The following is a 26,872-nucleotide window of genomic DNA, read 5'->3' on the forward strand; positions in this document are numbered from 1 at the left end:
TCCAACCAGGTGGAGGACCTCCAGTTGTCTCCTAAATTTCCTGGGGTGCTACCTGATAAATGGAGAGAGACTTTCCTACACCCGGTACCTTGTACGCCGCCCTCTGCATCCAGCAAGCTTGGCAAAGTGAACGTCAAGGCGGTGGTTACCGCTGAATCTCTGCACCCCTCCAACCAGGCCGAGGACCTCCAGTTGTCTCCTGAATCCACCTGGGTGCTACCTGATAACAAATGGAGAGAGACTTTTCTGTGTGCTGTTCCTGGTAATTCACCCACTTCATCTATTGCTGAGGATGGCTCGATGGGATGAAGCATCCTAGTCACCAAGATGATGAGACCAGTTTCATTTCCTCTAATGGACAGAAGAGGTAATCCTCTTGAAGAGGAGGATTGGCCTCCAAATTCTCTGCGGAAGACCCTTGAAGGCTTGAAGAAGAGGGGGTGTAAAGGGGGGAGTACTGTAACATTCCTGGCGGCATGCTTGCATAGTGTACCATCTCCCACTATGCAAGATCACAATCTTACCTTTCAGTCCAGCTTGCAAATCTTGCTCCTGTTCATATTGTGTGCATGCCTCTGTTCTGACTGCTTAGGGTGGCGGCCCGGTTACTTCCTGATTCTTGCAGCTGCTGTGGGCACACCCCTAATGTGTCCCCAGCCTATTGCTATGGGTCACTGGATATTTAATCCTCCTCCCCGAAGAAAGTGCCTGAGCAACTCTTACCTTCAGAGGGCTCCTTGCCTCTGATGTGCCAGGTCCCGTTCTGTTTCTTGCCTGTCCGCCAACCTGGGGGCTGTATTCCCAGGCCTGTCTGAACACTCTCCCAGCCTGTTTGTCTGCCTCTCTGGGGGCCGTATACCCAGACTCGCTCCTGTATCTTGTTGCAGTGTCAGTTCCTGTCTGAACACTCTCCTAGCCTGTTTGTCTCTGTGTCTGTACCTTCTCTTTTCCTGCAGTCACTGAACCTGCACTTAACTCCTACTCGATGTCTTTGTACTTCTGTTGTGAGTTTAGAGTCCACTCGCTACTTCATTGCAAGTACCTTGTGTGTATCTGGTTCTGATTTTCCCATCCAGTCTGTTCAGTGTGAACAGAGCCCTGTCCTCTCTGCTTTGCCTTGTTTATCGCTTCGGCGGTTTTGCTCTGCTCTGCCTTGCTCACCGCTCCGGCGGTTCCTTCCTGCTCTGCCTTGCTCACCGCTCCGGCTCTTCCTTCCTGCTTTGCCTTGCTCACCGCTCCAGCGGTTCCTCTCTGCTCTGCCTTTCTCACCGCTCCGGCGGTTCCTTCCTGCTCTGCCTTGCTCACCGCTCCGGCGGTTCCTTCCTGCTCTGCCTTGCTCACCGCTCCGGCGGTTCCTTCCTGCTCTACCTTGCTCACCGCTCCGGCGGTTCCTTCCTGCTCTACCTTGCTCACCGCTCCGGTGGTTCCTTACTGCTCTTCCTTGCTCACCGCTCCGGCGGTGGCACTCTGCTCTGCCTTGCTCACCGCTCCAGCGGTTCCTCTCTGCTCTGCCTTGCCCACCGCTCCAGTGGTTCCTCTCTGCTCTGCTTATATACCGCATCTGCGGTTCTGTGCCTGAATCCCAGTCTGTACTGGACCCTATCCAGCCTGCGCTCCAACCTGCTAGTGCCTCCCTGTCTTCACTCCAGCCGTGCTTGCCAGTATCCTCCTGCCTGCTCTCCATCCATGCCTGCCAATACCCACCTGTCTGTATGTCAGCCTAACCTGCTTGTTCCTGGTGTAGGTCAACAGCTGTGACCAGGTTCTGACCTGGAGTAGCACCTTGTCCCTCTGCTCGGTTCCTCCTTGGTTCACGGAGTCGTTAGCCGCCGTGCGACCTTGGTCGGATCGGGTAGATACTTAGTTATGCCCCTCCAGGCACTCCTCAGTACATGGTACAGTGGGATCACTTATCACGCTCACGCCAGACGGTCCGGGCGCGAGCGCAACATAATGTATATACCGCAGCCCCTGTGTCTCCTCCTGTGATGTATATATCGCAACCCCTGTGTCTCCTTCTGTGATATGTATACTGCAGCCCCTTTGTCTCCTCCTGTAATGCATATACCACAGCCCCTGTGTCTCCTCCTGTGATGTATATATCGCAGCCCCTGTATCTCCTCCTGTGATTTATATACTGCAGTCCTTGTGTCTCCTCCTGTAAAATATATACCACTGTCCCTGTGTCTCCTCCTGTGATGTCTATACTGCAGCCCCTGTGTCTCCTCCTGTGATGTATACACCGCAGCCCTGTGTCTCCTCCTGTGATGTCTATACTGCAGCACCTGTGTCTCCTCCTGTGATGTATACACCGCAGCCCTCTGTCTCCTCCTGTGACGTATATATCGCAACCCCTGTGTCTCCTTCTGTGATATGTATACTGCAGCCTCATGTCTCCTCCTGTGTTGTATATACTGCAGCCCCTTTGTCTCCTCCTGTAATGTATACACCGCAGCCCTTGTGTCTCCTCCTGTGATGTATATTCCGCAGCACCTGTGTCTCCTCCTATGATGTATATATCGCAACCCCTGTGTCTCCTTCTGTGATATGTATACTGCAGCCTCGTGTCTCTTCCTGTGATGTATATACTGCAGCCCTTTTGTCTCCTCCTGTAATGCATATACCACAGCCCCGGTGTCTCCTCCTGTGATGTATATATCGAAACCCCTGTGTCTCCTTCTGTGATATGTATACTGCAGCCCCTTTGTCTCCTCCTGTAATGCATATACCACAGCCCCTGTGTCTCCTCCTGTGATGTATATATCGCAGCCCCTGTATCTCCTCCTGTGATTTATATACTGCAGCCCTTGTGTCTCCATCTGTGAAATATATACCACTGCTCCTGTGTCTCCTCCTGTGATGTCTATACTGCAGCCCCTGTGTCTCCTCCTGTGATGTATACACCGCAGCCCTGTGTCTCCTCCTGTGATGTATATATCACAACCCCTGTGTCTCCTTCTGTTATATGTATACTGCAGCCTTGTGTCTCCTCCTGTGATGCATATTCCACAGCACCTGTGTCTCCTCCTATGATGTATATATCGCAACCCCTGTGTCTCCTTCTGTGATATGCATACTGCAGCCTCGTGTCTCCTCCTGTGATGTCTATACTCCAGCACCTGTGTCTCCTCCTGTGATGCATATGTCACAACCCCTGTGTCTCCTTCTGTGATATGTATACTGCAGCCTCGTGTCTCCTCCTGTGATGTATATGACGCGCCCCCTGGGCCAGTGTTGTTGGGGATACCCGGAGCCGGATCAGATGGGGGTTGTAGTCTCCGAGTGGCTGTGACCCGGTCCGTGCCCAGGGTGTCAAGCTCAGTGTGTGGCAGTCCTTACTGATGTTACTAAAGTTCTTTATGTCGACTACGCCACCCGTTGAATTGCGGTCACTACGGCCGCCGCTGCAGCAGGGTCCGCTGAGGCTGATGGTGTTTGTGCAGCCCAGGTAGAATAACCCCCAACGGGAGGGGTATAGCCTCAGGGGGGTCAGGTGCAGAGGATGGTGGTTGTGGAAGTGCAGGGAAGATGGTAATGAGAGTCAGAGTCGGGTTGTGCAGTTCAGGGTTCTTTACTTACTGCTGTTCTTGTACCGGTCACTCCGGCCTTGAGTGACCACCCGAGCCGTGCTGCGTCCACCAGGTCCTGGACTCGGCCAACCCCCAAGTAGTTCTGGAGCGTGGTTCTGAGCTCCCTTTCTGTCCTGTCCTCGTCTCTGGCCTTCCCCACCAGGGATCCACCTATGTCCGGCTCCCTCGGGCCTCTTGTTGGCGAACCCTTGCCTCTGGGTTCCCTGACCCTATGCGTGGTCTGCCTTCCGGGTGGATATGGTGGGTGGCCGTGGCAGATTCTGCCCACGGCCTCCGGTTCCTGGCTAAGGTGTGCTGTAGCCTCTGCCAGCTTGGGATCCGGTACCCTGTTGCCAACTCTTCACCCTTAGATTTAGTTTGGGCTCTCAGAGTTCCTTCTTTCTCCCCCTCTGGGTCTTTCTTTCTCCTCTCTCACTCTTGGCCTTGGGGCTGCTCTGCTCCTCTGCTTTCCTCCACTGCTCTGCAAAGACTTACTGACTGACTTCTCACAGACTGACTGACCCTGATCTTAGATGGTGCCCACCTTAAATACTCCCTCTATGTGTGAGCTCAGGTGACCAGCACCCAATGAGCTCCTAGCTTTACCCAGACTGCTCCCCCTATCTGCCCCTACACTACTGGGATGGTCCACCCCCCTCCCACTCCAGCCAAGGACAGACTCGGTCGTACCTGCACATTTCTAAGTGGGAGTACCGTTGGTCTGTCCTCCGGAAATGGGATGTGTGTAGTGCATGCAGCCTTCTGAGCTCAGCTCCACACTCCATCCTTACCCGGGAGTGGAATACCACACCTCTGGCTGAGGTGCAATACCCCTGTAGCAGCCGAATCCTCAGGGTGCTACATTCCCCCTGGTAAATCACAGCACGTCCTCGGGCTGTAAGATATAAAAACATCCAAACATACAATTTTTTTTTTTTCATAACATAAACATATAAAACATATAAACATTATCATCAGCATAAACTTTTCATATAAATAACATTCTTGTCTTCTGGTTCCTCCGGTCACGGTGCAACTTGTGACCGGGTAAAGTGCGACAGTCTCTTGAAGAAACACGGTTTCCTATAAAACCGGTAGGGGGCGCTTTAGGAAGCGCAACTATATACAAGGGATATGGCCGCTCTCAGTCCTCGGCCAGGTATTAGGGAGGATTGACCGTTCTCAGTCCTCAGTCAGTGGGAATAGGGACACACGGGTTAACAGTTCAGTTCTCTGGTCCCAACGGGGACTATATTAGCAGCAATGGTTCACTGTGCCCCGACGGGCAACTATATACAGTTTCTATACTACCGTACTCAACGACGGCGTCCTCCTGCTCTTTCTTTGTGACTGGTTCCAGGTTCTGGTTCAGACCCGTCCGGGTCCTCTTGCTCCTCCTCACACCGCAGCTCCTCCTCCGTCAGGCGATGCACATGGAGGGCGTAGGGTCCTTTGGCACACTTGTGCCGGGTGAAGGTGACCTCGTCCCCTAAATACAGGTCACGACCTCTGTGTCCCTCCGGTAGGTGGGACTCAACGTCTCTCCTGGTCACGAAGACGTCGCCTGGGGTGCGGTGATCCCTGATGAAACCCCACCCATGCTGCAGATTGAACTTTATCACAGTCCCGATGGTACGGGGACCATGCGCTGCACGGGGGTTTCTCCTGGTCCGGCTCTTCTGCTCCGCGCTCCTTATTTGGGCTTGTTGTTCCCGGACCCGCCTCTCTCTCCGCTCCCTCTCAAAGACCTCGAGCTGCTGGCGGCAGCACTCTGCACGCTCCGCTGCGGCTGCCCGAGTCTCCTGAGTGAACCCCATGAGGTCTTCTCCGGTGGGATCCCACTCAAACTGGGTCTCTTCTAGCGGGGGCGAGGTCCTCTTTACAGGCTTCGGAACCGGAATCAGGGGTTCGTCTAGGGGTCTCTCTTTCCGGAGTCGGGGATGGTGAAACTCCGGTGGCCATATGAAGGGCTGCCCATCCGGGCACGTATGTTGGGCGAACAGGTTTTCACCCAGGTGCGGCACTCTTGATGTTACGGGCGCTGTGGTGGTAGCGGCGCCCGGGTTGACCAGGCCTTGCGACCAGGCCTGGGGCACCTTGAAAGTAAAGGGCACCGTAAGAACGGCGGCGCCCTGTGTTACTTGGCCCTGCGACCAGGCCGGGGGCTCCGCGGAGGTAGGGGGCGCTGTTGGTATTGCGTCGCCCGGGGGTACTAGGCCTTGCGACCAGGCCGATGGTATTTCCTGCTTGGCCACGCTCGGGGTCGAGGCGTGTGACGTCACAGGGGTCGCGGCTTCCGTTTGAGGCCTAGTCTGCGGCGGTGACGTTGCAGCGACGGGCACGGCAGGGGGTACTTCGGGCTCTGCGACGGGGAGCTGGGGCAGGCACGCGGTTTCTCGGCTCGGGGTAGTGACGTCCCCTTTACCTGCCTCCATTCGTTCGGCTCCCTTCTCGGCGCCGTCTCCGGCCTTCAGTCCTCCTGCGCCATCCTCAGAGGCGGTCTGTCTCCTCGTCTCGGGTGGCGTGCTCCGCTGACGGGTTCTTGTCTGCTGGGCCATCTCACGGCTCCATTCTGCTAACGTCTCTCGCTGCACCCGGGCCATCCTCCGTGCGAGGCCCTCCAGCGCAGTCTGTGCACACTCCCGATCTCGGGGGAGCTGTGCCAAGACTTCCACTAAGCCTAGTGGGGTCGTTGCTTCTAGCAGGCTCCTGACCAACGGGTCGGTGCTGCTCTGCTCTCCTCCCGTTGTCTCCAGCCGGCCTCCTGGAATGGCGACCGGCAACAGGCTCCTGACCACTGGGTCGGTGCTGCCTGGAGTGGCGGCCCGCATCAGGCTCCTGACCACTGGGTCGGTGCTGCCTGGCTCTCCCTCCATCTCCGGGTGTGCTTTCTCTGGACTCTCTTCCAGACGTCTTGTCTCCGGGTGCGCTCTCTCCAGACTGCTCCAAGCGACACCCATCTTTGTTCTCTTCTTCTGTCTCCGCCCACATCGAGGGTGGTCCCGGGGCAACTTCAGTTCCAGGGGCAGTTCTCTTACGCTGATGGACACTTCCAGCATCACAGTCTCTGTTGGTGGGCGCGGTTTCCGCTTTTGGCGCCATTCTTCGACCTGGCCCACGATGGGAGGTGGCCTTTTGCCACCCTCTGGCACGCCCATAATGGCGTCTGCTCTTCCAAGGCGGGAAATCTTCGGAAATGGCGGGAATCGTCTCCCAGTGGCGGGAAACTCCATGGATGGCGGGAAAAAGCTGCAAATGGCGGACAACCGGCGGGAAACGACCTGTGATGGGGCCCGTTGGCGGGGACCCTCCGGAACCGGCGGGAGACTTCTTTTTAAGGTAACGGTGTACTTTTCTTCAGGCACGCAGTACCCGGTTGTTGCGGGCACGTAATCCTGCCGACTACGCCAAAGTAGACGCGCCCCCTGGGCCAGTGTTGTTGGGGATACCCGGAGCCGGATCAGATGGGGGTTGTAGTCTCCGAGTGGCTGTGACCCGGTCCGTGCCCAGGGTGTCAAGCTCAGTGTGTGGCAGTCCTTACTGATGTTACTAAAGTTCTTTATGTCGACTACGCCACCCGTTGAATTGCGGTCACTACGGCCGCCGCTGCAGCAGGGTCCGCTGAGGCTGATGGTGTTTGTGCAGCCCAGGTAGAATAACCCCCAACGGGAGGGGTATAGCCTCAGGGGGGTCAGGTGCAGAGGATGGTGGTTGTGGAAGTGCAGGGAAGATGGTAATGAGAGTCAGAGTCGGGTTGTGCAGTTCAGGGTTCTTTACTTACTGCTGTTCTTGTACCGGTCACTCCGGCCTTGAGTGACCACCCGAGCCGTGCTGCGTCCACCAGGTCCTGGACTCGGCCAACCCCCAAGTAGTTCTGGAGCGTGGTTCTGAGCTCCCTTTCTGTCCTGTCCTCGTCTCTGGCCTTCCCCACCAGGGATCCACCTATGTCCGGCTCCCTCGGGCCTCTTGTTGGCGAACCCTTGCCTCTGGGTTCCCTGACCCTATGCGTGGTCTGCCTTCCGGGTGGATATGGTGGGTGGCCGTGGCAGATTCTGCCCACGGCCTCCGGTTCCTGGCTAAGGTGTGCTGTAGCCTCTGCCAGCTTGGGATCCGGTACCCTGTTGCCAACTCTTCACCCTTAGATTTAGTTTGGGCTCTCAGAGTTCCTTCTTTCTCCCCCTCTGGGTCTTTCTTTCTCCTCTCTCACTCTTGGCCTTGGGGCTGCTCTGCTCCTCTGCTTTCCTCCACTGCTCTGCAAAGACTTACTGACTGACTTCTCACAGACTGACTGACCCTGATCTTAGATGGTGCCCACCTTAAATACTCCCTCTATGTGTGAGCTCAGGTGACCAGCACCCAATGAGCTCCTAGCTTTACCCAGACTGCTCCCCCTATCTGCCCCTACACTACTGGGATGGTCCACCCCCCTCCCACTCCAGCCAAGGACAGACTCGGTCGTACCTGCACATTTCTAAGTGGGAGTACCGTTGGTCTGTCCTCCGGAAATGGGATGTGTGTAGTGCATGCAGCCTTCTGAGCTCAGCTCCACACTCCATCCTTACCCGGGAGTGGAATACCACACCTCTGGCTGAGGTGCAATACCCCTGTAGCAGCCGAATCCTCAGGGTGCTACATATATACTGCAGCCCCTTTGTTTCCTCCTGTAATGTATATACCGCAGCCCTTGTGTCTCCTCCTGTGATGTATATTCCGGAGCACCTGTCTCCTCCTATGATGTATATATCTCAACCCCTGTGTCTCCTTCTGCGATATGTATACTGCAGCCTCGTGTCTCCTCCTGTGATGTATATATTGCAGCCCCTTTGTCTCCTCCTGTAATGCATATACCACAGCCCCTGTGTCTCCTCCTGTGATGTATATATCGCAACCCCTCTGTCTCCTTCTGTGATATGTACACTGCAGCCCCTTTGTCTCCTCCTGTAATGCATATACCACAGCCCCTGTGTCTCCTCCTGTGATGTATATATTGCAGCCCCTGTATCTCCTCCTGTGATTTATATACTGCAGCCCTTGTGTCTCCCCTTTGAAATATATACCACTGCCCCTGTGTCTCCTCCTGTGATGTCTATACTGCAGCCCCTGTGTCTCCTCCTGTGAGGTTTACACCACAGCCCTGTGTCTCCTCCTGTGATGTCTATACTGCAGCACCTGTGTCTCCTCCTGTGATGTATACACCGCAGCCCTGTGTCTCCTCCTGTGATGTATATATCGCAACCCCTGTGTCTCCTTCTGTGATATGTATACTGCAGCCTTGTGTCTCCTCCTGTGTATATACTGCAGCCCCTTTGTCTCCTCCTGTAATGTATATACCACAGCCCTTGTGTCTCCTCCTGTGATGTATATTCCGCAGCACCTGTGTCTCCTCCTATGATGTATATATCGCAACCCCTGTGTCTCCTTCTGTGATATGTATACTGCAGCCTCGTGTCTCCTCCTGTGATGTCTATACTGCAGCCCCTGTGTCTCCTCCTGTGATGTATACACCGCAGCCCCTGTCTCTCCTCCTGTGATGTATATAGCACAGCCCCTGTCGCCTTCTGTGATATGTATACTGCAGCCTCGTGTCTCCTCCTGTGATGTATATACTGCAGCCCCTTTGTCTCCTCCTGTAATGTATATATCACAACCCCTGTGTCTCCTTCTGTGATATGCATACTACAGCCCCTTTGTCTCCTCCTGTAATGCATATACCACAGCCCCTATGTCTTCTCCTGTGATGTATATATCGCAGCCCCTGTATCTCCTCCTGTGATTTATATACTGCAGCCCTTGTGTCTGTGATGCGCCCCCAGGCCGCGTCGCGCTGCATTCACCGGGCAACCAAACTTTCTCGTGTTCCTACTTTGACCGTCTTTACTCTGGTCCTTCTCCCTCCTGCTCTGCGCTGCCCACTCTCAATCCTGCTCGGGTGCTCTGGGGTCCTTCCTGTATGTCGGATCCGGGACCTACTTGACCCTCCTCGGGGATTAGAATTTCGCAGCGATCCCTCTGTCTTCTGACAGATGCGGGGCGTACGGGTGCCGTCTTGCATGCGCCGTACCCCCTGGGATCCTTTCTGTAGAACGGAGCCTACTCCCTGCTCCCCTCCGGGGCCTTCCAACCTGGCCCTAACTGTGGAGCAGATCTCCTAATGAGACCCTGCTCCCGGACTGTTCCTCCGAACAGTCCCGAGCTATTCTTCTGAACAGCTCCCTAGAACTGACACGACTACTCCACACTGAACTGCCACCCTAAGATGGCTTCCCTATTTTATACTCCTACTAAGTGCTCCCTCTAACTACTTCCTCCACCCACACCCACTACTGGTTCCCCCTACCTTTGGGTTCCCCCCACTCCAGCCAGGGTCAGGGCTCAGCAGAAACATACATTGCGTCTTGCCCCTCCAGTCGGCCTGGAGCAGTGTAGTGTTGGATGCAGGTGTTTGGGGTTCTGTGCAGTACTCCCTCCTTACCTGAGAGAAGGGAGACACAACACCTCTGCGTGAGGTGCAGTACCTCTGTGACGACTGAACCCTCAGGGGCGCCACATCTCCTCCAGTGAAATATATACCACTGCCCCTATGTCTCCTCCTGTGATGTCTATACTGCAGCCCCTGAGTCTCCTCCTCTGATGTATACACAGCAGTAGAGATGAGCGTTGTTCTACTCGAACTGTTCGCCAATCTCAAATTCGAGCTGTTTTGGGCGGTGTTCGAGCCGTTCGGCGAACACGAACAATTTGAGAAAAATTCGGCTGTTCGAGGTTATGTTCGATAACTGTTCGTGCACCAAAATCATAACTGGATTTTTTCTCAGTAATGATGAAAATTAATGTTAATACGCAGTTTGAGTGTACAGCGGGGTGGGGGGAGGGGCAGGGGATGGATCTCTGCAGGAACAATGAAGATCTCCATTTTTTTTTCTCTTTCCCGCATTTGCAGTGGGGAGGTGCAATCTGTCAGCCTATCAGCAGCGCACACACGGAGCGAAGTGCTTTTTTTCACACAAGCAAGGGCATGTGTCATTGGCAGTGTATGTCACATGTCCTTGCCCTATAAGACCAAGCCATTTTCCCCGTCGCCACCATTTTCTCACTGCTGCAGCTGCGTGTTAGACGGCACCGCTGTTGCTGTGTGCGCTATACCTTGTTAATTTCAAGCCAATTTTCGCACAAATCTACAGATAGCTTGGGAGTAGGGAATAGTTGTGATTGCAGTCCTTTTAAGGACTAGGTTACAGCATTCCCTACGACTTTTATCAGGCAGGTCTGTGCTCTTAAATAGATAGATTGTGGGAGTAAAGACTAATTGTAATTGGAGTCCTTTTCAGGACTAGGTTACATCAGTTCCTATCAGTTTTTGCCAGGCAGGTCTGTGCCAGTGCTGTGCAAGTTTTTTTCACAGCATTTGGCTGAATCTAGCAAAGCTAATCCTTTTTGGCCTATTGCAGAGTGTGTTAGTCAGTGGAGTAGCCTATCTGTGTTGCAAGATATACCACCTGTGTATAGAATACCAATTTTTTTACTGCACCTAGTGAAGTAAAATCTTTTGGGCATAGCATCATTCTATTAGTCCATCAATACTGACCTCCATCAGGATGCAAATTGAATATAATTTTTTTCTGCATCTAGCTCTGAAAAAATATTGGGCTTCTAGCTGTGTGTGGGACTTGTTCTATTAATCCATCTATACAGACCTCCATCAGGTTGCAAACTGAATATATTTTTTTCTGCATCTACCTCTGAAAAAATATTGGGCTTCTAGCTGTGTGTGGGACTTGTTCTATTAATCCATCTATACAGACCTCCATCAGGTTGCAAACTGAATATATTTTTTTCTGCATCTACCTCTGAAAAAATATTGGGCTTCTAGCTGTGTGTGGGACTTGTTCTATTAATCCATCTATACAGACCTCCATCAGGTTGCAAACTGAATATATTTTTTTCTGCATCTACCTCTGAAAAAATATTGGGCTTCTAGCTGTGTGTGGGACTTGTTCTATTAATCCATCTATACAGACCTCCATCAGGTTGCAAACTGAATATATTTTTTTCTGCATCTACCTCTGAAAAAATATTGGGCTTCTAGCTGTGTGTGGGACTTGTTGTATTAGTCCATCTATACTGACCTCCATCAGGTTGCAAACTGAATATATTTTTTTCTGCATCTACCTCTGAAAAAATATTGGGCTTCTAGCTGTGTGTGGGACTTGTTGTATTAGTCCATCTATACTGACCTCCATCAGGTTGCAAACTGAATATATTTTTTTCTGCATCTACCTCTGAAAAAATATTGGGCTTCTAGCTGTGTGTGGGACTTGTTCTATTAATCCATCTATACAGACCTCCATCAGGTTGCAAACTGAATATATTTTTTTCTGCATCTAGCTCTGAAAAAATATTGGGCTTCTAGCTGTGTGTGGGACTTGTTCTATTAATCCATCTATACAGACCTCCATCAGGTTGCAAACTGAATATATTTTTTTCTGCATCTACCTCTGAAAAAATATTGGGCTTCTAGCTGTGTGTGGGACTTGTTCTATTAATCTATCTATACAGACCTCCATCAGGTTGCAAACTGAATATATTTTTTTCTGCATCTAGCTCTGAAAAAATATTGGGCTTCCAGCTGTGTGTGGGACTTGTTCTATTAATCCATCTATACAGACCTCCATCAGGTTGCAAACTGAATATATTTTTTTTCTGTATCTACCTCTGAAAAAATATTGGGCTTCTAGCTGTGTGTGGGACTTGTTGTATTAGTCCATCTATACTGACCTCCATCAGGTTGCAAACTGAATATATTTTTTTCTGCATCTACCTCTGAAAAAATATTGGGCTTCTAGCTGTGTGTGGGACTTGTTCTATTAATCCATCTATACAGACCTCCATCAGGTTGCAAACTGAATATATTTTTTTCTGCATCTACCTCTGAAAAAATATTGGGCTTCTAGCTGTGTGTGGGACTTGTTATATTAATCCATCTATACAGACCTCCATCAGGTTGCAAACTGAATATATTTTTTTCTGCATCTAGCTCTGAAAAAATATTGGGCTTCTAGCTGTGTGTGGGACTTGTTCTATTAATCCATCTATACAGACCTCCATCAGGTTGCAAACTGAATATATTTTTTTCTGCATCTACCTCTGAAAAAATATTGGGCTTCTAGCTGTGTGTGGGACTTGTTCTATTCATCCATCTATACAGACCTCCATCAGGTTGCAAACTGAATATATTTTTTTCTGCATCTACCTCTGAAAAAATATTGGGCTTCTAGCTGTGTGTGGGACTTGTTGTATTAGTCCATCTATACAGACCTCCATCAGGTTGCAAACTGAATATATTTTTTTCTGCATCTACCTCTGAAAAAATATTGGGCTTCTAGCTGTGTGTGGGACTTGTTGTATTAGTCCATCTATACTGACCTCCATCAGGTTGCAAACTGAATATATTTTTTTCTGCATCTACCTCTGAAAAAATATTGGGCTTCTAGCTGTGTGTGGGACTTGTTCTATTAATCCATCTATACAGACCTCCATCAGGTTGCAAACTGAATATATTTTTTTCTGCATCTAGCTCTGAAAAAATATTTGGCTTCTAGCTGTGTGTGGGACTTGTTCTATTAATCCATCTATACAGACCTCCATCAGGTTGCAAACTGAATATATTTTTTTATGCATCTACCTCTGAAAAAATATTGGGCTTCTAGCTGTGTGTGGGACTTGTTCTATTAATCCATCTATACAGACCTCCATCAGATTGCAAACTGAATATATTTTTTTCTGCATCTAGCTCTGAAAAAATATTGGGCTTCTAGCTGTGTGTGGGACTTGTTCTATTAATCCATCTATACAGACCTCCATCAGGTTGCAAACTGAATATATTTTTTTTCTGCATCTACCTCTGAAAAAATATTGGGCTTCTAGCTGTGTGTGGGACTTGTTGTATTAGTCCATCTATACTGACCTCCATCAGGTTGCAAACTGAATATATTTTTTTCTACATCTACCTCTGAAAAAATATTGGGCTTCTAGCTGTGTGTGGGACTTGTTCTATTAATCCATCTATACAGACCTCCATCAGGTTGCAAATTGAATATAATTTTTTTCTGCATCTAACCCAGCCAATAGTTTTGGCCTAATACCACAGTTTGGCCACTCAGCTCTGCTCGGTTCCCATCCATTGTTTTTTTGTGCAAACAACTCCAGAGTTGTGAATTAGTTAACCACCAAAATGAGTGGAAAAAGGCCTGCTGCTGCTGGAAAGGGGAATAGGCGTGTTGGGAAGGGGAAAAAAGGTTGTGTCCGTGGGGTAGGTGTTAAAGCAACAGTAACATCTGCAGAAGAAAGACCATCTTCCAGCCAAACTAAAATGTCTACTTCTTTTAGCGCACAATGTGATAAGATCCCTTTCTTACGGCCACGCCAATCGCTACAAATTCCAGATGAGGCACAAAAACAGCAGGTGCTTCAATGGATATCAAGTGCTCCTTTAAGTGGGCTTTCCTCCACATCAACTTCAACATCACAAATACTCCAGTCCTCAAAGGTGTCACCCCAATCGCACTTGCTTCCTCACAGCTCCCAAATCTCCAGCTGCCCGTCTGAGTATGAGGTAGAATAGATGGTTGAATCTGCAGAGCTGTTTACTCATACTATAGCCTGGGAATCAGAGGTTGACTCCAGCGCTTCTGTGAATCCAGACGAGGAAATGATCTGCACTGATGCCCAGAATCTTTATGAGTCGGATCCAGGACCAGACGCAGAAGGTTCTGACCATAATGTAGACCCTCATTCCCAAACTGTAACTCCTGTTGGTGGAGACAATGAGGAAGACGATGATAAGACTCAAATACCTGATTGGAGCGACAACTTTAGTTTTTTGTCAGGGCAGGAACAGGTTGGCTCTGAGGACGACGGGTGTGATAACGCACAGGGTGATGATGATGAGGTTGGAGATCCCACTTACTGTCAACCCACAGTCAGCCAAGAGATGAGGTCAGCAGAGGAGGTGGAGGAAGATGCTAGTGACGACGAGGTCAGGTTGCGCCTTCCTGGACAGAGACGTAGTACTGGAAGCACGTCAACAACTGCATCCTCAAACACAACTCTGCCTCTCACCACAAGTCGTGGTGGCTCTTCAGGTCGCATGGGTGCTAAGCCTTGCATAGCCTGGGCATTTTTTCAGATCGATAAAGATGACCCAACTCGTGTTATCTGTAACATTTGTCAGCAAAAGCTAAGTAGAGGCCAAAAAATATATAGTTTGAGTACTTCATGCATGAACCGGCACATGGACATGAAGCATAAGTTGCAGTGGGAAGCTCAGTGTGCTACAATGCGGCCTAGCCGGCAGGGCCAACCACCGTCTGCCATATCTTGTGCATCCGCGGCCTCTTCATCCTCTGTGACTGGGGGGACAGCAGTCACACCTGTTTTGGGGCGCAGACTTGCCACCTCTTTACCCGCAACAGCCAGCGTGATTGGCAGGTCATCATTTTCTTTGGAGGTGGTAACACCAGCTGGTGTTGAGCGCTGTCCGACATCGATAGCACCACCTTTGGATCAAGGCAACCTAACATGTCCGCCTGCATCTTCCTCACAGACCGGCAGTTTGCCGGGGACACCCTTATCAACCCCGTCTAAGCACAATAGCCAGCCCTCGGTCCCTCAGATGTGGACAAGTAAAAGACCATTTCCTCCTAGCCATGAGAAAGCTAAGAGGTTGAATTTCACCATCTGCAAGCTCTTGGCTACAGAAATGCTGCCTTTCCGCCTGGTGGACACAGAGGATTTTCGAGACCTTATGTCCGTCGCAGTGCCCCAGTACCAGATGCCCAGTCGGCACTACTTCTCAAAGAAAGGTGTGCCTGCGCTCCACCAGCATGTCGCACACAACATCACCGCTTCTTTGAGAAACTCTGTGTGTGACAGGGTGCATTTCACCACAGACACTTGGACGAGTAGGCATGGACAGGGGCATTACATGTCGCTGACTGGGCACTGGGTAACTATGGTGACAGCAGGACAAGGGGCTGCTGTCCAAGTCTTGCCGTCCCCACGAGTTGTGCGTCAATCCTCTTTATGTCATTTTTCCTCCACTGCTTCTGCCTCCTCAACCTCCTCTCGGTCTTCCACCTGCACCCAAAGCCTGTCTGGTCATGCCACAAGCTTTCTAACTGCGCAGAAGGGATCCTGCACACCTCCTTACTATGCTGGCAGTAGGGCTCAACGTCATCAGGCGGTTTTTACATTGAAATGTCTGGGAAATGTGAGTCACACAGCTGAGGAGTTGTGGTCAGCTCTGGAGAACCAATTTCATGAATGGTTGTCTCCACTGGACCTGAAACCAGGGAAGGCCGTGTGCGACAATGCTGCAAACCTGGGTGCGGCCCTTCGCCGGGGCAATGTCACACACGTGCCTTGTATGGCTCACGTGTTGAACCTGGTTGTCCAGCAATTTTTAGCCCACTATCCCAGACTAGATGGCCTTCTGCAGAGGGCACAGTCGCTGTGTGCTCACTTCCGCCGTTCGCATCCCGCAGCTCAGCGACTTACATCTCTACAGAAGTCGTTGGGCCTGCCACTTCACCGGCTAAAATGCGATGTGCCTACCCGGTGGAATTCAACTCTGCACATGTTGCAGCGACTGTGGCAGCACCGACAAGCCCTGGTGCAATACGTTCTGACGTATAGCCTGGGCCAACGAGATTCAGAGGTGGGGCAAATCACGCTGGAGGAGTGGTCTCAGATCAGGGACCTATGCACCCTTCTGCACAGTTTTGAAATGGCGACGAAGATGTTTAGTGCTGACGATGCCCTTATCAGCATGACTATTCCGGTGATTTACATGCTGGAGCACATGTTAAACAGAATTCGGAGTCAGGTGGTGGCACAAGAGGAGGTGGAGGAAGTAGAGGAGGAGGAGTTGTATGCGGAAGGGCTAACATCTGCAAGGTCCAGACGGTCGGCAGCACCAAGGCGGCAGGCATGTGAGGGTGGGGGAGATGGTTTTACCAGGGCGCATGGTAGCAGCCAAACTAGTGAGGAAGGTGCAGGAGCCCAGGAAGAAGTGGAGGACGAACTGATGGAAGACTCATCAGATGAGGGAGACCTTGATCACATTTCTGTTGTGCGAGGTTGGGGGGAGAGGACAGAGGAAGGAAGCATGATTGTTACCTCGCCACCAACACAACAGGGACTTGGTGCTCCTGGATGCGCAACACACATGAGTGCCTTCTTGCTGCACTACCTGCAACATGACCCTCGAATTGTGAGAATTAGAAATAATCCTGACTACTGGGTTGCCACACTGTTAGATCCCCGGTACAAAAGTAAATTTGCAGAAATTATTCCTGCCATAGAAAGGGATGCACGCATGCAGGAGTATCAGCAGAGACTGTTGCAGAATCTTACATGTGCTTTTCCACAAAATACCAGTGGTGCACGTAGTGAATCTCACAGTTCCAACTTGCCAACCGTGGGACCGTCAAGTGTTCAGCACTCAAACCGTAACAGAACCACAGTATCTGCTGGTAACATCAATTTTGCGGAATCATTTCACCACTTTTTTAGCCCATCCTTTGCAAGGCCACAGGAGACAAGAAGTCTGACACATAGTCAACGCCTAGAGACGATGGTACAGGAGTATCTCCAAGTAAACATTGAAGCCACGACTGTGTCACTGGACCCTTGCTCTTTTTGGGCTTCCAATCTGGATAAATGGCCGGAGCTAGCCACTTACGCCTTGGAGATCTTGTCATGCCCCGCAGCCAGCGTTCTGTCTGAACGTGTGTTCAGCGCTGCTGGTGGTGTGCTGACAGATAAGCGCACGCGGCTCTCCACTGATAATGTAGACAGACTCACGTTCATAAAGATGAACAAATCATGGATCCGAAATGACTTTTCTACCCCTGTGTCATCCTGGGGAGAGTAAAAGCTTGATGATTGGTTAAAATCACCCTACCAACCGTTTTAAGCTTTCAAATTACTAATCATGTTTATCTGTATCTTGGCTGGAAAATAATTTGGGCTTTGTAGCAGTGTGCAGCACTGATTCTATTAGGCCATCTATAATAAGCTCCACCAGATTTAAAATTACTAATCATGTTTATCTGTATCTTGACTGGAAAATAATTTGGGCTTTGTAGCAGTGTGCAGCACTGATCCTATTAGGCCATCTATACTAAAGCTTCACCAGATTTAGAATTAATAATAATTTTTATCTGCATCTAGCCCGGAAAATAATTTTGGGGCTCCGAGATGCGCAAGACACATAAGTGCCTTCTTGCTGCACTACCTGCAGCATGACCCTCATATTGTCAGAATTCGAAGTAATCATGACTACTGGGTTGCCACACTCTTAGATCCCCCAAACTTTTCGATCAACCTTTTCATTTTAATAAAGACCAAAAAAATGGTCATTTTTGAAATTATAAGCATTAGCAGGTTGTTAGAAACTGAAATCAAACAGTTTTCAACTCAAAACTTTATTCTAGGTGATGTTACATTTTCACATAGGACCCCTTGTTCGAAAGGAGCTTCTGAACTCTCTCGTCCATTGAATTTGTCAGGTTTTGGATGGTTTCTGCTTCAATTGTTTTGCATGAGGACAGAATACCCTCCCAGAGCTGTTGCTTAGATGTGAACTGCCTCCCGCCATCATAGACACTCCTTTTAATGATGCTCCAAAGGGTCTGAATGGGGTACAGGTCAGGGGAGCATGGGGGTCACACCATAAGTTTGTCCCCTTTTATGCCCATATCAGCCAGAGATGCAGATGTTTTATGTGCAGCATGAGATGGTGCATTATCATGCAGAAAAATGATCTTGCTGTGAAATACACGGTTCTTCTTCTTGAACCATGGCAGGAAGTGCTGTTTGAGAAAATCCACATACATTATGGAGTTCATCTTTAGCGCCTTCAGGGATCCTAAAGGGGCCGACAATCTCTCTCCCCATGATTCCAGCCCAAAACATTACTCCACCTCCTCCTTGTTGGCGCTGTAGCCGTGTTTGCGTGGGGTGTCCATCAACCAGCCATCCTCCACTCCATCCATCTGGACCATCGAGCGCTGCACGGCACTCATCCGTGAACAAAACAGTTTTGAAATCAGTCTTCATGTAATGTTTGGCCCACTGGAGCCATTTCTGCTTGTGTGAAGTGGATAGAGGTCGACAGGATGGCGTATGCACAGCTGCAAACCTCTGAAGGACCCTGCATCTTGTTGTTCGGGGGACGTTGGAGGCACAAGCAGCTTCAAAAACTTGTCTGCTGCTATGACAAGGCTTTTTTGCCGCTGCTCTTTCAACCTGACATAATTGCCTGTAGGAAAGAGTCCTCAATTTGCCCTTATCAGCACGCACGCGTGTGTACTGTGAATCAGCTACATACTTCCTGATTGCCAAGACACTTCATCCTGATCGTCGCACAATGTTGATTGTAGTCATGCCTTGACCTAAACACTCCACAATTTGTTGCTTCTCAGCAGCCGACACATCCTTTTTCTTTCCCATTTTGGCAGAAAATGAAGGCTGCTTAATAATGTGAGACAACCTTCTTAAGTAGTCTTGCCTTTCATTGGACACACCTGCCAAACTAATTAGCACAGGTGTCTGCAATTGCTTACAGTGATATAAAGAGCCCTGACACACATCACCATCAATGAGTTTAACTGACAAATAAACAAATTCTTCCCTTATCACTCCTAAACACTTTTTGCATAATAATTTGGAACGCAGTGTACATGTGCTTTTCCACAAAACACCAGTGGTTCACGTAGTGAATCTTACAGTTCTAACTTGCCAACCGTGGTCTGTATGGAGTTGTTCAATAAAGGGCCCAAAATTAAGATAACATAGATGGGAGAGGTCTCTATGAATAGGAATTCCTAAGTATTTGATACCCTGTGAGGGCCAGGCAAAGGGAAAGTTGGACTGGATGGAATCCTATATGGATTTGGGGAGGGAGACATCAAGGGCCTCAGACTTCGCTGCATTGATTTTAAAATTTGACCATGTAACAAAGTGATCTATTTCAGCCATAACAGCATGGATGGATATATGTGATTGAGTGATATATACTAGGACATCATCAGCAAATAGAGAGCACTTGTACTCGGTGCCTCCCACCTCAATCCACCTAATATTGGGGTTATGGCGAATTGATGAGAGCAGGTGCTCCGTCACTAGGATGTATAAGAGAGGGGACAGAGGACATCCCTGCCTTGTCTCATTGGTGATTGTGAAAGGTGATGAAAATGTTCTGATGCACCCCCTGGGCCTTGGGACACCCGGAGCCGGACCCTTTTTGGTGGATGCTGGTTGTTGTAGTCTTCGTGGCGGCGACCCGGTTCCGTGGCTCAGGGTGGTCAAACCAGTGGCGGAACTATTTATGTGGTTTTGATGTTTAAATGTCCGACTACGCCACCCGTGGATTGCGGTCAGAGTGAACCGCCGCTGCAGGGCAGACCGCTGAGGCTGGTGTTGTGGGTGCAGCAGAGCGTAGCATAACTCCCCACGGGAGGAGTATAGCCTCAGGGCAGTATATGCGGAGGATGGGGGTGATGGTGCAGGGCAGCAGCAGTAACGACACGGAGTCAGTGATGCAGTCCAGGGCCTTTACTCACAGTTCTTATTATCCAGACCACGTCTGCAGGTAACGGCTGCCCACGTCGTACTGTGCTCACCAGGTGAGGGGCTCAGACAACTCCCAGATAACTTTGGAGCGCTTCACAGGACCCCCTTTGTGTGTCCTTTGTCTGGCCTTTCTTACCAACCCTTCTGTCCGGCTGCCTCGGGCCTCCTCTTGGTAAACTTGGCGCCAGTTTCCCTGACCCTATGTGGTGCCTTCCTAGCGGGTGTAGCGAGGGGCTGCGCCACATAAAATGTCACAGCCTCCGGTTTCTAGCTGAGGGTCGTTTCCTGCCTCCACTAGTTTCGGGGACCGGTCTCCCCCTTTGGCCTGACCCCTCCACGCAGGTGGATTCGGGCGTGCGGTGGCGACTCGCCCGTCCGCACCCCTGGGATCCCTTCATTCCTCGTTCCTGGAGCCTTCTCCGCTCCTCTTCCTTCCTTCTCCCTCTTCCAGGCCTGGGCCTCTGTTACTAGGCCCGCCTCCGGTGCAGAGCTCATGCAGAGCCCCTGCTCCCTGCCACTTCTGCTCAGACTTCTCTGCACTGAACTAAGATGGTGCCCACCTTTTATACTCCCTTCTCAATGCACCCAGGAACTGCTTCCTCCCTGCTCCTGCACTACAGGGTTCCCCTTCCTCAGTGTTCCCTCCCCCCACTCCAGCCAGGGACAGGGACTGTCGTGCCCATCTCAGAGGCATATTGGTCGCCCTGCCCCACGGCAATGTGGTGTAATGCATGCAGGTGTCGGGTCCTGATCCACACTCCATCCTTACCTGAGAGTGAGATATCACACCTCTGGGTGAGGTGCAATACCTCTGTAGCAACCGAGCCCTCAGGGTGCTACAGTTCCATTTATCTTCAGCCTAGGTGACGTATTGTGATACAGGGCCGTGATTTTGGCTATAAAAGGGTCCCCTAGACCCCTACCACAAGCTTTTTAAGAGAATCATATATGGCGTGCCAGGAGACTCTATGGAATGCTTTCTCAGCATCCAATGAGAGTATCTAATTACAAATTTTTAACTGCATCTAGCCCAGGAAATACTTTGTGCCTAGTAGCAGTGTCTGCTAGTCAGCGGATTATCCCGGCTGTTAAGCAAGCTACACCACCTGTAGTTTAGACACTTAATTTTTTCAAAGGAAATGCTTCGGGACCATGGGATACTCAGTGAAGAGCATCAGGAGGCACCCCAAGGCATAGGGGCTGGGACTGGCAGTAGGATGCCTTGCGGTGGACAGCCGAGCTCGATCCTTATAAAAGCTTTTTAACTGCAGCAGCTTTAGTGGACGCTACTGGAGCTGGAATTACGCGGCTGCTGGCATGAGACTTGCCCTCCAATAGATCCTTGTAAATGGATTTAAAGTGTATTCATTCAAATTAGAGAGACAATTTAAATTAAAAAGCTTAGAGCTGCCTCCACCACAGGGGGGCTCGCTCGACCCACCAGCGGACAGGCACCAGTATTGGGAGAGGGGGGCTGGCCATCAGGGTTCACCGCGGCTCTGGCACAAACCCGGCGACACGGAGGTGGCACGGGCAGGAGCGGACTGGCCGTGTCGGCTTCTCACTTTTTGGATTTTAGAAGGGCATGACATGCCTATATCTGTGTCTCCCCCTCCTTTTACTCCTCCACCTCTTTTATTTTCGCATGACTATATGTACTTGTCACTTTTCCATGTGTTAGTTATGTCTTCTGAGCAGTTTGTCAGCTTTTGGACACCTTTGAAGGTGTTTTCTATGTGTTTCTATGTGTTTTTGTTTGCCTGCCATTGGTTTTAACGGTGTTCGAAGGTGTTCGACGAACAGTTCGACGAACAGTTCGGCGAACACACGGGTGTTCGACGAACCGAACCGAACTCGAACACTACGGGGGTGGCTCAACACTACACAGCAGCCCTGTGTCTCCTCCTGTGATGTCTATACTGCAGCACCTGTGTCTCCTCCTGTGATGTATACACCGCAGCCCTGTGTCTCCTCCTGTGATATCCTTTTTTGCTATTTTGGAGCACTGTCTTACTTCATAGTTTAGATTATCTCTCTCTCTTTCTCTCTCTCTCTGTATATATTGCTTTCTTTTTCTATCGATTTACTTAACTTATATATTTATTTATTCATTTATCTACTAATGCATCTGTCTGATTGTCTATCTATCATGTATAGTACTGTACAAAAGTTTTAGTTATTTTTCTGTCTATTCATAAGTTCACATATCTACTATTATATAAATCTTTCTTTTAGTTTAATAAATGAGCTATAATTGTATGTTCATACCATACTCAATGGTAATAGTTGACTTCAAATGGCCTTTTTAAAGTGCTCTAGATTCAGGGTTTTTACCCATCATACTTCACTAGGGAGATACTAAAAGAACACTACAAAAGTAAACTAAAAATTACCATTACCCTGCCAGCTATCCAGGACATCAATAGGCAAAACAGAAGAGCAATCACAAATGTATTTTTTTTTATCTCTGGCACCTTGTGGACATTGTCACCCCACCCTCATTGTGAGAAAAATTGTCAACAATACCAGGCAGGACTGTTGTGGAACTGTGGTGAGATACATCACTTCCCCATTGCCTGCGCACAAGATTGGTCAGCATAACTCTTCTTATCAAAAACACAATTTCATCCCACAAATTCCAAGTTGGATAGACTCACTACCTTGCTTTGCCATTTTCCAGCAGGCACCATGTTAAAAACCCACCCCTCCTTTCATAGATGCAAAATTAAATCCAAAAATATCTAGACATTAAAGTGCTTTTGACCACTGTGTTGAGTGATGACATTCCATGATGACTCCTTGTGATTTATTTGCATACAATTGTGTATCCTCAGCAATGTGCCACTCCACTTTCCGCAGACAACTTTTGAAGATTTTCGGATTTGTAGGACGAGTAATACAGCATGGCTTGGTGTAGAAACGGAAAGGGAGTACTTCTTCTGAAGAAAGAGAAGAGGAAGCAGATCTCATCATGGATGATGACAAATAAAATAGCACTGTAACTGTAAGTAACTCAGTAAAGAGGGTATTGACAGTGTTACAAACTGACCTGGGTTGGAGTAGTGGTATTGCAACCACTAGGGGCAGCACCGGCAGGTAGCATAGTCAGGAAACAACCAGAGGTCGGTACATGGGAGCAGCAGTATAGTTTGAAGGATAAACAGGTTACGTAGTCAGGAAACAGCCAGAGGTCGGTACACTGGAGCAGCAGTATAGTTTTGGATGAGGCAGCAGGTGAAAGGAGAGCTTGACTAAAGGCTGGGTCTCAATAATCTCGCAAGGAAGTGCAATGCCAGGTTTAAGTAAGGTGTTCAATCAGGAGATTACAAGGTGGAGCCAATCAGGAACTCAGAGTAAAGCCAATCAGGAACTCAGAGTAAAGCCAATCAGGAACAACACAGGTACTAGTATCTGGGTTAGCAAGGAACTGTCCAGTGAGCTTGCTATTCAAAGGGAATAGCTGCCGCCTGGTGCGCAAGAGGTACTGTGTTTGAGTCCTGACACACAGGTTTATTGGTGCATGCTACCCTATAAGAACAAGATTTGCAATAATAAAACAGGAGTGCACCTTTAAGTGTCCTAACTAATACCTTCCAAGCACAGATAACTAACTGGTATCCTTAGACTTCGAGTGATCACCATTCTATAGGCTATCTCCAGAAGTCCCATAGTGAGCGAATAGAGGGTCGTGCATGAGCGCAGCTGCTACTCCATTGTGATGGGGCATTTCAGAACCTGTTCTTAGGAACAGTGGGGATTCCTGGGATTGGACTCCCACCAAATTCATGTTATTACCTATCCTAAATATTAAACTACATGAATCACTGGGCCTTGAAGCACCACAGGCGATCTGTACCACCCACCATTTCAGAGCTGCGTTGATATTCCAAAAATAACCAACAATCATTTTGACATTGTAGAAGTGTCTGTTTTGCAAAAAAAATGTTGGATTATCAGCGTTAAGAAACATCTGAAGCAAAGTGCTAAGCAGGTAGGTTAGTCATTTGTTTTTGAAAGCTTTATAGGCCATTTAAGGCTATGTGCGAGCAATGTTGAGTGGGATATTAAGCAAGAATCGATATTTGATCCCATGTATTTAATCACATTTCCTTGCTTAAATTTTCATCAACAAATCTAAATAAAGTACACATAACAGAAACTTAAACTTCTCCCAGCACAGAGCAGCACTCGTTACAAGCTCCAAGTGGATGCATAGCAGCCATTATCTTCACAATAGCTGCATTGTCGTGTAAGCATAATAAATGAATTTAGCAATTCATGCAAGCATCACAAAGTGTTTCAAGAAAGGAGAGATGGCATCTAGCCCTGAAAAGACCCATCACATAAAATGCAACTAATGTACTCTTTCTGATTCAAACTGTAGTTGCTTGTCTGCTATTTATAGCGGTAATAAAACTGTAATGTTTTCCTTGGAAATGCTTCTTGGTTACTTACATTTGCATTTATAAGGCAGTTGCAGACTCCAATAGCATTGGAACATTTTGCATAGACCAGAATATAAAGAAATAGATATAGGTTCAAAAATGTCTTACCCATAATTAATATGTAACCAAAATACAAAGGATTTGTTATAATATTTTCATTTTTTATTTATTTATGCAGAGGACAGAGAATAATAAAGCTTAAATTGGTTTACAAGATTAGGTAATAAGTGTCTACTTTTTATACCAAGAACAGCTTCTCTCTTGCCCATGGGCTGTGCCTGGTATAACAACTCCTGTCACTGAGATGCAATGTCAGACACAGCCTAAGGACAAGTGGCCCTGGTTACAGGGAGGCCTATGGAAAACAAAACCCTGTTTTCCTTTTGTGGTTTGTACACAATAATGGATAATGAAAGAATTTCAGAGGGTGAAATAAGTATTGAACTCGTCACCAATTTTCTAAGTAAAATATATTTCTAAAGGTGCTATTGACATGAAATTCTCCCCAGATGTCGGTAAAAACCCATCCAATCCACACAGACAAAGAAATCAAACCATAGGTGTCGATAAATTAAGTTATGTGTAATAATGAGAAATGACACAGGAAAAAGTGTTGAACACATGAAGAAAGAGAGGATCAAAAGGCCATAGAAAGTCATGACACCAGCTGAAATCTAACAGTAATTAGAAGGCAATCCTGCCACTTACTTGAAAAATAATATCAGCTGGTTCAACTGATGGCCTATAAAAAGGTGTCTCATTACCAAGGAGCTACACGAGAAACATCTCATAATAGGTAAAACCAGTAAGCTGTCTCAAGACCTTCTCAATCTTACAGTTACATCGTTATATAGTTTGAAAAAAGGGTCCTAGGTCCATCAAATTCAACCTTTCTACACCACTTATACATTTTGTCACTAAATTATCTATAACCCACAATGTTATGTGTATCGAGGAAATCATCAAGCCCTTTTTTAAAAGCTGTTATAGTGTCTGCCATTACTACCTCTTGTGGTCCGGCATTCCACATTCTGACTGCTGTAACTGTAAAGAACCCTTTCCTGTTTAGGTGCCAGAATCACCTAAATTCCACCCTTAATGAGTGCCCCCTGGTCCTTAGTATGGTCCTTGGAAGTCACATGTCAGTCCTTTGTATTGACCACACATGTATTTATACATATAAATGAGATCTCCCCTGAGACATCTTGTTTCAAAACTAAACAAGCCCAACTTCTCTAACCTCTCATTATATGGGAGGCCTTCCATCTCTTGTAATAATCTAGTTGCCCACCTTTGGACTGACTCTAACTACTGAATATCATTTTTAAAATGTGGAGCTCAAAACTGGATCCCATATTCTCTGGCCTTATAAGTGATTTATAGAGGGGTAACAATACGTTTGGATCACAGGATTTTCTCTCTCTTTTTTAACAACCTGAAATCTTGTTTGCTTTGCAACCTTTGCTTGACATTGAGTACTGCTGCTCAGCTTACTTGTAACCAGAATACTCAAGTCCTTCACCTTATTGTTGAAAAACATACCAATGGCATTAGTTACAGAAGAATTTCTGAACTACTGAAGGTTCCACTGAGCACTGTTGGGCCCATAATCTGGAAGTGGAAAGAACATCATTTCACCATAAACAAGCTACGACCAGGTGCTACTCGCAAGATTTCAGACAGAGAAGTGAAAAGAATTATCAGAAGAGTTGTCCAATAGCCAAGGACCACCTGTGAAGAGCTACAGAAAGACCTGGAATCAGCAGGTACAATTGTTTCATGAAAACACTAAGTAATGCACTCAATCTCATGGCCTGTATGCACTAGTCAGATGAGACCAAACTTTAACTCTTTTGATGCCATAATACAAACATGTTTGGAGGCCAAAAGATACTTCTTTTCACCCCAAAAATAGCACACAAACAGTGAAGTTTGGAGGTGGGAACATCATGGTGTGGAGCTGTTTTTCAGCATATGGCACTGGGAAACTTCATATAATTGAAGGAAGGATGAATGGACAAAAGTACCAAGAGATTCTTGATAAAAATCTGCTGCCATCTACCAGGACGATGAAGATTAAATGAGGGTGGACATGTCAGCAAGACAATAATCCCAAGCAGCCAAGGAAACTGTCAATTGGTTTCAGAGAAAGAAAATAAAGCTGCTAGAATGGCCCAGCCAATCACTTGACGTGAATCCAATAGAAAATTTATGGAAGAAACT

The 26,872-nt window shown here is 48.4% G+C and overlaps 1 long non-coding RNA gene across 1 annotated transcript in view; it reads left to right on the plus strand.

Annotated features, from left to right (window-relative positions):
• The window catches only part of LOC141251580 (uncharacterized), a 793,387-nt gene that overhangs the window by 548,917 nt on the left and 217,598 nt on the right, over positions 1-26,872 (plus strand). The window contains exon 2 of the long non-coding RNA XR_012313263.1: positions 23,039-23,208. This is a non-coding gene — a long non-coding RNA (uncharacterized lncRNA). The remainder of the gene's footprint in view (positions 1-23,038; positions 23,209-26,872) is intronic.

This window comes from Phyllobates terribilis, unplaced genomic scaffold, assembly GCF_046119375.1.
Source record: "Phyllobates terribilis strain yellow unplaced genomic scaffold, ASM4611937v1 Scaffold_2__4_contigs__length_985480577, whole genome shotgun sequence".
NCBI lineage: Eukaryota > Metazoa > Chordata > Amphibia > Anura > Dendrobatidae > Phyllobates > Phyllobates terribilis.